This window comes from Heterocephalus glaber, unplaced genomic scaffold, assembly GCF_053883595.1.
Source record: "Heterocephalus glaber isolate CG9 unplaced genomic scaffold, H.glaber_assembly_v1.0 deba00001550, whole genome shotgun sequence".
In the NCBI taxonomy this organism is placed as follows: Eukaryota; Metazoa; Chordata; class Mammalia; order Rodentia; family Bathyergidae; genus Heterocephalus; species Heterocephalus glaber.
Window position 1 is genome coordinate 8,317,712 of NW_028258343.1, and position 13,126 is coordinate 8,330,837.

At 39.7% G+C, this 13,126-nt stretch overlaps 1 protein-coding gene across 11 annotated transcripts in view; it reads right to left on the reverse strand.

The window, feature by feature from the left end:
* The window catches only part of Hivep2 (HIVEP zinc finger 2), a 182,523-nt gene that overhangs the window by 51,028 nt on the left and 118,369 nt on the right, over positions 1-13,126 (reverse strand). For 5 of the 11 annotated variants that reach the window (XM_004846048.4, XM_087190053.1, XM_087190055.1 and 2 more), the window contains exon 3: positions 12,389-12,654. The exons of the other annotated variants lie outside the window; for them this stretch is intronic. The gene's annotated coding sequence lies outside the window, so the exon portion shown is untranslated. The remainder of the gene's footprint in view (positions 1-12,388; positions 12,655-13,126) is intronic. 11 annotated transcript variants of the gene reach the window in all.

Sequence of the window (13,126 nt, forward strand, 5' to 3'; positions counted from 1 at the left end):
CCTGGTACCAAAAAAAAAATGCGATGGATGGATGGATGGGTGGATAGATAGGTGGACGGATAGGTGGATGGGTAGGTGGGTGGATGGATAGGTGGATAGATGGGTGGATGGGTGGGTGGATAGATGGATGGATGGATGAATGGATGAGTGGATAGATGGGTGGATGGACAGATGAATGGATGGATGAATGGATGAGTGGATAGATGGGTGGATGGGTGGGTGGATAGGTGGATGGATAGGTGGATGGATGGGTGGATAGGTGGATGGGTGGATGGATAGGTGGATGGATGGGTGGATGGATGGATGGGTGGATGGATGGATATCATGAATCTCTCCACTGGTAGTTTGTTTGTTTTTTTTTTGGTACCAGGGATCGAACTCGGGTCCTTGTGCTTGTGAGGCTGGCGAAGGAACCACTGGGCTAAATCCCCGGCCCATCCACTGGTAGTGATTATTCTCTTGCCAATATGCCATAATACATTTCTGTTCTATTATGAAACTCTCTGCATGTTCCTTTTTTTCATAAACATCTGAAGGCAACTCTTATTAAATGGAAGGCTAAACTATATTTGTCTTTGTAGCTCGCACAAATCTTAGTACAAGATCTTTCCTAAGAGTATGTGCTTAAGATATATTTTTTTAAAAGAGTAAGATGGTAAACTTGGCAGGAGATGGCAAATATACATAATAGTTAGCTTAATACATTCAACGAACAAATGCTAACTATGGATGGTTGGTACATGGGCCAGGGCTAGGTGCATCCTAGACAAAGGTTTTGTCTCTAGTTTGAAGTTAACTTTTGCCATACAGTCAAGGTCATCACCTCCTACTCCTCTTCAGGACTTGACCCTAGCACCATCTCTTCCTTGGAACTTCTGAAAACACTCTGCCTCCTCCTTCTTGGCACTGTGCACACACCCTTAAGAGACAAGACTGAGTGCATGCCCACATGACTGTCACTCCCTCCTGTCTCCTCACGAGGCACAGAGGAGTTGGCTTTGCTCATCTCTGTATTCCATCATCATTAGAACTCTACCTGATATGCCCTTGTCTGCCAATAAAGGCTCCTTATTACCTATTCTATTTTAAAGGTGCTTAGCTAACATTCTGATTTTTTAAAATCGACTGAGTACAATCATCATTGTTGCCAAACCCAGGATATGTCATTAATCTCTTAGGGGAAGAGACTTTAGCCTGGGCTGTGCAGTCAGGCTACTTCAGTTTGGAAATCAGTTCCACTTCTTCCTAGGGCTATGATCGTCAATAAATCTCTTACCCTTGCCAGGCTGATTTCCTCACACCTCCCATGGGGATAACAGCACTTACCCTGCAGTATGCTGTGAGGACTGGAGGTTATGTAATCAGGCTCCTAACAGAGTTTCTGGCAATTGGTTACTGCTGTATAATGATACCAATTGTAATGACTACACTAACAGAATTGGGAAAAGTAAATGTGGAGACATATTTTTTCAATTAAAATATATATAGTTACTTAATTTTAATGTCATTTTAAAAAATCAAACTGATTTTTTAATTTCAGTAACATCATACAGACACAGACCACATGTTGAGGGCTATAAATTACTGTCATGCTTCCAGTAAGAATCTTGATTCCACTGATAATGAAAATACAGTGGACTCTTGACTTACGAACTCAATCCGTTCCAAGGGCTGGTTGTAACTAAGTCAATACAGCTGAGATCTGCATGTTTTCCTGGGCACACACTATAGAAAACAAGAGGCAGATGAATCTTCCATCAACCTAATTAACCCAAGTTGTTCGTATGTCAGTCCGGTCGTAACTTGAATGTAAGTTATAGCTCAAGAGGTAAGGTTATACAGTTTGTCTTCAATCTGATTTCCTCTCCATGGTGTTCTGAGGAGCATTAAAAATAATCAGTGAGAAGAGGAAAGAGGATGTTTTCTCAGCATTAAATATTTAAAGTAAGTCGATAAGAGCAGCGCCTCTCGGGAATTCGGCCTCAGTCTCCGACCCTTCCAGTCGGTGTAAGTGGTACATATGTGTGCCATGCTGAGAAAAGTCCATGTGGAAAATGTGTTTCTGACAGTCTCCAGAGAAGAATCCAGTGTCTGGCTTCCTGTGTAAACAAATGTCATCACATTCAAAGAACAGTACATTAGGAAATTATCTGGAAGATGTCTGTTTTCATGAAGGGTGTGGGAAGGAGGGAGGGGCAGAGACAGAGAGAGAAAGAGAGAGAGAGAGAGTCCTCCATGGAATGACCTCAGAAGCACTATACGATAAATCATTAAAAATGCAGCACATGCCTGCTTTCTTCCATGGCGGATGTAGCGAGGTTAGTGAAAGCAAATTGATCACGTAAGATCAATTTAGGAAACCTGGCTTCATACAAATAGGAAGAAGTAGGTGGATTCGTCCAGACCACACTATTTGCATCTTCTAAACCCTATCATTATGTCCAATGGCTAAAATTTCTTGCCTGTCACAAGTCTTTTCCTTCCACCCCAGCCACACTATGTGGCTGCTGTAAAGAACAGCAGATTAGGAATAAAGAGAGAAAGAGCCATCATTTTTGAGGTCTTACAAATTTGACAACTGACTTTAAATCACACAATTTTAGTTGCAGTATTTACAAATGGATGGATAAATGGTTTAGGGGAGGCAGAGCCAATAATACTTTTATCACACCATGAAGACACTTTCTAACAGATGCTTGCAACGTGCGTTTTATCTCCCTATGTTAGGTGTACATTAAGTTAAATCCTTTAGCAATTTCTAACAGCTCCTTGAGTTCTTTGAGCTAATGAGTATTCTACATATGAGTAAATAAATACTAAAATAGGCTCTGACACAGCCCTAGACCAACATGGAATAGCAGGAATAAGATTTACCCTCTTGACTGAAAACTATAAAGGTAGAAAACAATGGTTCTTGAGACAGCTGGTCATATGGGGTAAAGGACAGTGGTCCCTGGGAGAAGGGAAGTGAGTGAGATAAGTCCTACAGTTGTTCCAGCTCCCTGCCAGAGAAAGTTTGAGGCCATGGCCCAGAAAGAGGACACTGAAGCAGAGACCTCTCTGGGCATGGAAGGTATGCAGCTAAATCTGCAGGGAGCACAAAGGAGTTAAAGACCACAAGGCAAGAATGGGGATTACAGCACTCCACAGAGAGCACTGAAGGTCTATGGATAAAGGATTTGGTTGACGATGGATCAGTATATGCCCGTGGGAGAACTGTGGGCAGAACTGTCTGAGAGTATTACAGGGAGCAATGCCTAGAGTTCAGAGGGTCAAGATTAGTGCCTGTTTCCAATAGCAAGGGCAGAAAAAAATTACGAGGCATTGATTACAGTATTCAGAACAGTCTTGCGTGGATAGCGGGGAAAAAATGACCCAAGACTAAATGCTGCCCTGGTGCTACTAAAAAAGCTTAAAAGCAAGGGCTTAAGAATGGAAAGTGTTTCAGAGTACCTTAACTGTGTCCCACAAAAATACTTAAGAGTACTTTTAGGGATACAGAAGTTCCTAGGTATTCTACAAGGAAAACTTCTGGTATCTAATCCAAAATTATCAAGTATGCAAAGAGGCAGAAAAATATGACCCATATAAATGAGAAAAAATAATCAACTTGAACTGTCCCAGAAATGACACAAATGATAGAACTGCTAAAAGAAAAGGATATTAACATTATTTTAATTGCATTGTATATGGTCAAGAAACTAGAACAAACAATGGGTAAGTTAAGTAGTAGCAATACGGAAGATATAAAAACGGCCTAAGTTGAACTTCTAGAGAGGAAAAGTCTGAGACAAAAATCTCACAATCTGTGATAAATATGTATTATATTAATCATATTATATATTAATATATATTATTGATATTAGTATTATAATATTAATATTATATATATTAGAAAGATTAAGTATGAATGGCAAGTTATACATTGCAGGAGAAAAGATTAGTGAACCTAAAGATGTAGCAATAGAAACTGATCAAACTGAAGCAGACAGGATGCCTTGTGCTCACAGTCCACACTTTCAAAAGTGTGCCTGCTGCAGTGTGGTCTGAAGGTGACCCCTAAGGGACTGAAGTTTGTCCCTAGTGAGGATGAGAAAGGTGGTAAGACCTTTAAGAGGTAGTGCCCAGTGGGAAGTCACTGGAGTACTGCCTTGGGGAGGCCTGAACATGGTTCTTAGGGGATCTTCACCAGTTCCTGAGACAGTGAGTTGTTATAAAAGAGAGAGCCTGACCCACCCAACTCACTTGCCTCCTGTCTCTTCCTTCCACATTCACTGTCACTGTGATGGCATATGCCATGGTGTGAGGGCCTGAGAAGTCCTTGCCAGAGTCAGTGCTACAGTGTTTGGACTTCCAGCCTCCAAATAAACCCCTTTTCTTTATAAAGTGTCTAGCCTCAGGTGTTTTGTTATAGTGATGAAAAACAGACTAACATAGGGTCTGGAAATTCCATGAGGCCAATTTTCCTGAAACTGAAATTCACTATGTAATTGAAGACCAATTTGGCACTCTAAAGAGAAAATACTTATTATCTGTTACTAGAGTTATATGACTTTTTATTTATATCACTTTATACTCTTTTTATTGATGGACATAGACACTGTTTTAAGATCTGCCACTGCTACAGAGCCTTAAATGCGAACTAATAAAACTCATAGCTTTTCTTTTTTCCATAATTTGTCTTTATACATATATATTTAACACTTGCACATATACTTACATATAACCACACAGAGATAGCAATAATTTTTAAAAAATGGGAAAGCTATTTTGTTAATAATTCTAAGGTTTAATTCACTTCAAGGATTAATATTCTCAATTTTTCTGATTAGTTTCTAATGGAACCACCTTTATATACCGCTCTTAGTTTTTATTGTTAAATATTCTGAATTCTGAAAAATATCATCTACAATCAAAATTTTATTACTATATATAAGTGGATGATACACATATTTAAATAATTTTCCTTAAATTTGCCACCCAGTGGAGTGGGAAATAGTACATCATTAAATCATTCAAATAATTTACAAACCACAAAACTGGATGCCTCCTCATCAATTTAGATATTTTCAAAATAAACCACATATTCACCTTCTCTTCACAATCTTTTCCCCATTACAATGATTCACCTGGCAGGTCTAGGCTGGTTCCTAGGAACATAATGCTAATAAGACACAATCACCAAAAGTCTAGGGCACAGGATCAGATAAATGAAAAATATTTTATACATATTGAAGGTCAAATGTAGAGAAAGCACAAGGGGAACAGGAGTCAGGAGATGACTGAGTGGGCTGGGAAGAAGGATAAGAGAAGGCAGGATGAAAAACTTTGTAACAGGGATGGCCTTTATGTCTCGAAGTATGTGTGGAAGTTCATCTAATACAGAAATTAGAAAATGACATTGGCAGCAGAGGAAATAGCAACTGTAAATGTATATTCTGGAAGCAAATTAACATGGGTACTGCTTCAGTACAACTTTTGTGAGGAGTAACAGTGAGACGAGAGAAAGGAAGCAGGAACCAAACAGTGTGTCCTGATAATAAAGTAACTCATTATAAGACAAGGAGTTTACTTTATCTTAAAGCACTAAAGTTCTACGTGTCAAGGTGGCAAGATGAGGACAGAGGGAAGGATGATTCCAAGGCTCTAGCGGGGATGACTGTAGAGGTGAGGGGAGTTGTAATGAAAAGAGGGAGGAAAGAACAGGTCTTAAAGTAAAGTATGATTTGGGACACATCAAATTTGAAATTTACTTGGGCTATTTAAGCTGGGGTATCAAGTAGAGTCACTTAACAGCCATGACACATCCTGAGAAACACAATGTCACATGACTTCCTCCTTGCACAAACATCATGAGTATACCTCATTAGACAATATTATCTTATAGAACCACCCTCCCTCACCTATGTGGTGCACTGTTGCCCAAAATGTCATTACATGGAGTGAGGCTGTATACAGTAGTTGGAAGTTTGGAAGTAGGGAACTAGAGCTTCTACTAGAAAACAGTAGCTGAAGAAATAGGAGCATAAAAACATTTATCCCCTGTAAATTATTTACAGGGAGAAAGGATGTGAAGAAGGCTGTCTTAGTCCATTTTATGCTGCTGAAACAGAATGCTGCATACTGGATAACTTATAATGAACAAAAGATGCCTCACAGTTCTGGAGACAGGAAAGTCTAAGAGCAAGGCACTGACATCTGGTGAAGGCCTTCTTTCTGTGTCATCCCATAGTGGAAGGCACAGAGGTTAAAAGAGGAACAGAGAGGGAGAAGATGAAGCCAAATTCATCCTTTTATAAGGAACCCACTTCCACAATAATGGCATCAATCCATTTACGATGGCAGAGCCCTCATGACCTGAGCACTTCCCTTTGGGCCCCATTTTCCAACACACTCACATCACAGCAAAGTCCTATGATAGAACTCTGCACTGCCAAACATTTAGTGGGCGGACAGGGACAGAAACAATCATGGAGATGGAGAAGGAAGAGACAGGCCATGGAAAAGTGAGGGGAGAGTGAGTGGAGTCAAGGAAACCAACAGAGACTATGTTAAGGAGGAGAAAGTTTGAATGCAACAGGAAACTGCTGTTTAATAAGACAGGAACAAATATCTGCTGGAATTGCCAATTAAATGACCACTGATTCCTTTTATAATAGGAATAAGTGCAGGTAATTGAAATGTTAAAACTAGACTTCTTTAAGATAGAAGGTAAAGAAACCAACATCACTAACACAGATTAATCTTTAAGAATTTCAGTAATGGGGCCTCTAGTCAACAGATTACATTAATAATTATGATTCTAACAAATTATTATGGAGTACTACCTGTCAGGCATTGCACTAAGCACTTTATATATGTGATCTTCTTTAATTCTAGAAAATTTAGAATTCCAAAATAGTCATTCTCTAATCCCAAATTCCCATTCTATTGCAAATCTTCTGAACAAAATATTTGATTATCTGTATTTTTAAGAATTTTATCTTATCCTTCCTCTCTTTTGTCCCATCTAGTAAAGTTTTAGCAACATAGCCAAAACTCAATATCTCCTTAAGTTTCTTAAAAATACACTGAGTTCATGGTATCTTTGACTTTGTATTAGATGACAGAAAAGATTTTTTTATACCATCCTGGTCTACATGTGATTGAAAGCTCATTGGAAAGACAGGAGGCATGTGGATGGAAATTTACAAATGTGAGGATCAATTAAGTACCACTCCATTTATAAGACCACTGTATGAATGTAATAAAGAGGGACTGCTATTAGCAGATGTTGTGAAATAAATATCTATACAGCTGGTAGAAGTTAAATGAGAGCAAGAAACAATTCTGTCAGGCAGAAACAAGTCTTGGAGTGCCTGAGCAAAGGAATGGTTATGCAGCTCATGAGAGATAAGGGTTCACAGCCAATGATTATTAAGCAAAATCTTCAACCCTATTCAGCCCATTTCTAGCATATGTTCTTTCCTTCCTTGTATCCCCTTAATTTGACTCTTTACACTTCACTGGTGCAAGCTCTAAAATCATATCCTATTTCAACTCTGAGCACCTTCTCACCACTTTAGCACCCCTCTGGATCTTCAGTCTTACTTCTGCAGTCCCTTCCACAAATCTGGTCCCATTGCATATCATTCCATCCCATGGTCTACTCAGGGTTCCCAGCATTCTGCATATTAAGACACACAGCTCCTCGTGTGTCAAAGAGCCACCCTAGACCACCAGATACCATCCCCTACCTCCTGCACTTCAGTTCTCACTCTAATCCACTGCTGTTTCCCCTGTTACATATTTTCTCTAAGACCTCCCCTCCTACAGCTGTCTCTCTCTTCCAAGCCTCCCCTGTCTCAAACTCACTCTATGCTCAAAGCTCCTAATCATAATTTACTGCTCAAGAACCATTAATCCTACACAGAGGCGAAAAAAAGAATTTATTGGCCTTAGATTGTTCAGATACAAAGACAACCTGGATCTATATAAATTTTTATTTAAGTTCCCTATAAAAATGTTTGTAACTGCCCCAGGAAAGAGAGGGGGATAGAGGGGGGGAAGGAAAAAGGAGGAGGAAGAGGAAAAGTTCAGGAGGAGGAGCAGGAGGGAAGAGAGGGAGGGAGAGACAGAAAGGAAGAGGAAAAGAGTGGAAAAAGAGTGAGAAAGAGGAGGAGGGGGAGAAAGAGAGGAGGGAAGAGGGGGGGAGAGGAGGAGGGGACTGAATGGATGGACGGGAGATGTAGGACAGCTGCTTGAGGACAGGCCACATCTTCCTTCAACGTGGGTCAGACAGTGCTAGCCAGGGCATGTGAAGACTTACGAGCAATCCAAAGCAAGCCGATCAGTATGTCCTTCAAGCCATCCTTTGACTCCAGATCTAAACATGGAATACAAATCCAGGCTGTAGGGACCTAAATTTTCTTCTAAAATGAAGATATTTGGTCTACGTGTTTTAAAAATTTAATAGTATCTTTTTATAAAAAAACCACTCAGTAAAAAAACCTGCCTCAAAACTCTAGCCAAAATACTGCGTCTTGGGTTTAAAATATTCTAGCCAAAATTATAAAAGATGACACTTTTGGATCTAGGGTCTGTTCTCAAAGAGAATTCACCTGGACACTGAACTTTTGACCATTTGGAGATGAGTAGCAGTCACCATTTAGTGACAATTACAAGCCCAAATCTATATTATTTCACTTCTAATCATCATTAGCTTATCACTACTAATTTAATAAACAGGAAGTGTCTATGTATCTTTTGCATTATGCTGGATAGGACATACATAGCGGTGAATAAAGCATTACCAATAAGCACAAGACATTCAAAGTTCACACTTTGAGATGCAAACAATGAATGATAACACAATTTTAAGAGTAAAGAAATTTACAAAGCAATAGAGGAGGAATACCAAGGACAAAGGAAGGAGTGGTCTGCTTTGAACTGTTGTAAGAAAGTGATATTTGAAGATTTTCTCAAAGGAGGAAGAAGGAAAGGGATATAAATATCAATCTAGCAACTTATTATTTCATTGCTGCTACCATTTTTGAGAAGGGAAAACTGAGGCAGGACAATTAAAGGACTTGTTAGAGTGCCAAACATCTAGCTTCAGACACTCTTTGAGTGTTCTGTCTAAAACACAAGCTGCCTACCAAAGACTAGGAAGCACTTCTCAGGTGGAAAGGGGGTTAGAAATCATTATTGCTACAAAGTTTCATAAAATGTAACTCGTAAAATATTTGCTTATAATAAATTAACATTTTATAGGTGTACCTATAATTTTCTATTTGTCTGTAAAAAGCTTTAAAAATCCAGTCCATTGAGACATGCCTGAAGTCTAAAGTCATTTAAGAGATTTGTGGGAAAAAAATCATATTTAAAACGTGATGCCCTTTATGAATTTTTCTGGAGAAAATGGTCAGGAGCTTTTTATGAATCCTAAACAGATCTATGAATCTTTCCTTTCCAAAATGCTAAAAATTACCAATTGACAGTTTTGTTTGGCTTTTTAATGTGTCTCAAAAGAAGAAATACTCATGTGAAACTTAGCATCATATATAAGGAAATGCACTTCATATGTAATAGGCAAGATTAATATAGTCTATTAATAATGTAATAACTTGAAAATGAAACACTGAAGTGACCCTTACCCAGGTTTCTAATAACTACTCAGGAAGTTAACAGTGAAAGGATCATTTAGAAAGCTAATTTCCTTTTCATCATGCCTGTTAAGTGTTTACTTAATTCACATCCTGTGTGACCCTATGGGAAAATTTTTAACTAATACTGGGGAAAATCCCATAGGGTTACACAGGATGTGAACCAGGCCTGCACTAAACTACCTTCAGCTTCAAAAATAAAATTAAATAGGTGAATTTCACTTTCTGTTTGTCATAAGTTCCACTTTTTGGCTCCTAAAGTTTAGATTCATCATCTATCTCCCTTTCTGAGATAGCGACTGAGCAAAATCCCAACATTCTCGCTGTCTCTCTAAAAGTCGGGTTTCTCTAGGTTGCACAGCAAAACCTTCCTGGCGGAAGATGCAAATGTGTGGTGTGAGCCAGACTGGCTAGGCGGCAGGAGCTCTGCTCCCAGTGCTCCTGCAGCTCCTGCATACCCGCGGTGTGGGCTGCTCAGCTGCCCTTTCCATTTCCTGTGGAGAACACACATCAGACCACTTCCCCTACAGAAAAAAGAAAGCAGCCCAGTTTAATTGCTGATGGAAACACTGTCATACTTTCCACTGGCCAGGCTTGAAACCATTACTGATCTAACCTTCATTAATTTTTCCACAACAATTTGCAGAAATGTCAGGAAGCAGCTGTAGGAAGACTGATTAATTGTTCTTACCACCACTACTTCACCAGACATTCACATTTTCTCTCTCTCTCTCACACACACACACATATACACACACACATATATGCATAAATATGTATTTCAGTTCAAAGATAAAATCTGGAATTTATCTGTGTTCTTTGGTATGTACAGTAAGTGGAATATATCTTACTCTGAAAAACCTAGATCTATTTTTTTTTTTGTCTCCACATAGCCCAACCCTTTTCAGATCTGGAGGAGACCCCACGAAGTTTGGGACAGCATCCATAAAGGAAAAGATTGCTTCCTGCCGATTACTCAGATCTGTTCAAACAGACGTTAACGAATTCAAGCCTTATAGCAACACTGCATTTATTAGTCAATCACAGGAGCTAAAATTCACTTCCAAAATGTGAATTAGAAAATCAAATGTACTTTTTTTTTTCTACTTTTTTCACTTTCTCCCCTCCTGCATCATTTTGGTTTGAGCTGTACCATCTGTCTTGCCCTACCCAATGTGCTGTGCGTGCCTGGCAAAAACAAGTGAAACAGCGCACCTCATAACCCCACCTGTGCCACCACTGAGCACCTGGAACTGCTACACCACAGGATCCGGCCACCTGGGGGCAGCTGGTTACCCCAAGCCTGGCTTCTCAGCCAGCCCTCAAGACTTGCACTTTTAACTAGCTGGCAAAATGACAACTAGTGTTCAAGAAGAGAAACACTAAAACTTAAAAAAAAACCCTAAGAATTCAGATATGAAATTTCAAAGTATATTTGCTTGCCAACATTACTGATGAGAAGGCTTCAAAAACAAAGATCAAGGCCCTGTCACATCTTGCAACAGAGACAGAGTCAGTCCAAATCTGGCATTTTACAATACTACTCAACTTTTGGGGGAAAGAACGTGCTTTATCTTCCCCTCTACTGCCTGAATACATATAGCAAGGAATTAAAGCTGAACAGATGTTGAACCCAATGACCTAGCACCTTTCAGAGGCAGCTCTGAAAGAGTTCCGGTTAGGGCTACACAAAAATTTTCTTCAAAATCCCCCCCAAAATTCAAAAGTTCATCACAGATTATGTACATTCTCCAAACCAAAGAAAAAACAGAGATTGGACAACAATGGTGTAGGACATTAAGTAATAACTGAACGCACAGGGTCTTGGGCAGATCATGGGCTCAGAAACCGGAGTATCTGCCTTCAGGCCTAGCTCTCCATGCATTAAACACATCTCCAACACCAGGTGAGTCACCTAACGTCTCTGTGCCTCATTTTTCTTATACGTAAAATGGGAGCAAAGCGTCAGAATCATTAAGGGAATTAGACAGCGTTTACAAATGGTAGGAGGAAGTGAACTATAAATGTTGGCTATTAATTCTGTATTTTTTGTTGGTATTCAGGCATATATTAGTCTCAACCTAAGAAGGAGACTGTGTGCTAACAATTCCTAAATTAACTTAAGAAAGTGCACTGCGTTGATAAGAAAATTTCTCAATAATGGGATTTCAGGTCACGATTATCACCCCATCATTAGACCTGGATAAAGAAGCAAGGTGCTATGGTGTGGATCATAAATGTCTCACAAATGTCCATGCTATAAAGGCTTGGTCACCAACCTGTGGTGCTACTGGGAGGGGTGGAACCTTTAGGAGGAAGGCCCAGAAGAAGGAAGTAAAGTCATTGAGAGTGAGCCCTTAATTCTGGGAACAGTGGGACCGTGGCTCCTTCCTTTTTGTGCTTTGCAGCACTACAAGGTGAGCAGCTCTGCTCTACTGCGTGCGCCCCACCACGATAATCTGCCCATCACAGGCCCAAAAGCAACAGAGCCAGCTAGCCATGAACTGAAACCCCTGAAACCATGAGCCAAACCATGAGCCTCCTTTTATCTTAAGTATTTTGTCACAGAAATGGAGAGCTGACTGACACAATGTTGACACCTCAGTTGACACAGGACAGCCTGATGCTGAGGCCAGAACACCGGAGATGACTACACCTCACCACCACTGCCAGGCCAGGGAAGTCAAGGTGGGGGAATCACCATAGTCCAGGGAAGTGCAAACAAAGAAAGAAGCAGACCTCACCATCACAGAGTGTTTGCCGAGGAAGACAAAGGCACTCATCTCCTGACACCAAGATCAGGTTTGGGGTGCCAGGAGGCCACATTGTGCAGGAAGGACACAGCTTTTCATTCCTCTTCCACCATGACCTCAGGTAACGCACATCCTTAATCTTCTGCAGTAAAATGTGGGATTACACCCACAGCAGAGCTTCCTGGTTTTCTTGCTGCTGTGACCCTCTTTAACAATCTGATGACCCTGTGAATTCTTTTGTAGAATAAAGTTTCAAGCTACATAAAATAAAACATATAGGATTATAAATTATAATGAAACACACTTATCTCAAAAGAAATTAAATTTGTGGACAGTAATAATGTGTTTTTGTTAACAGTTAGGAACAATGTACGAAAATCAGTAAGAAATCTATCATCCATCATCATTTTCAGCAGTCATTACTGTAAAAGCACTTTGAGATATTAGCCACAAAAGGAAAGTGATATGAAACTACCTGTGATCTCGATTGGTAACAATGTCACAGATACCCTTAAGACTACTGTCCTTCCTTGCATACTTTAATAAAGAAGGGAGTGCTGAAGTTCAGTTAGAGATCAGCAAAATAGTCATTTTTTTCCCTCAACCAAATTCTCTGAATTCTTTCCACCTGTGGTTAAGATTTCCAATCTAAGTAAATAATAAATCCCTTTATAATTCCAGTTGTCTAAAATTAGTGACAAACTTGTATCCCACTTCTTCCACAGAAAA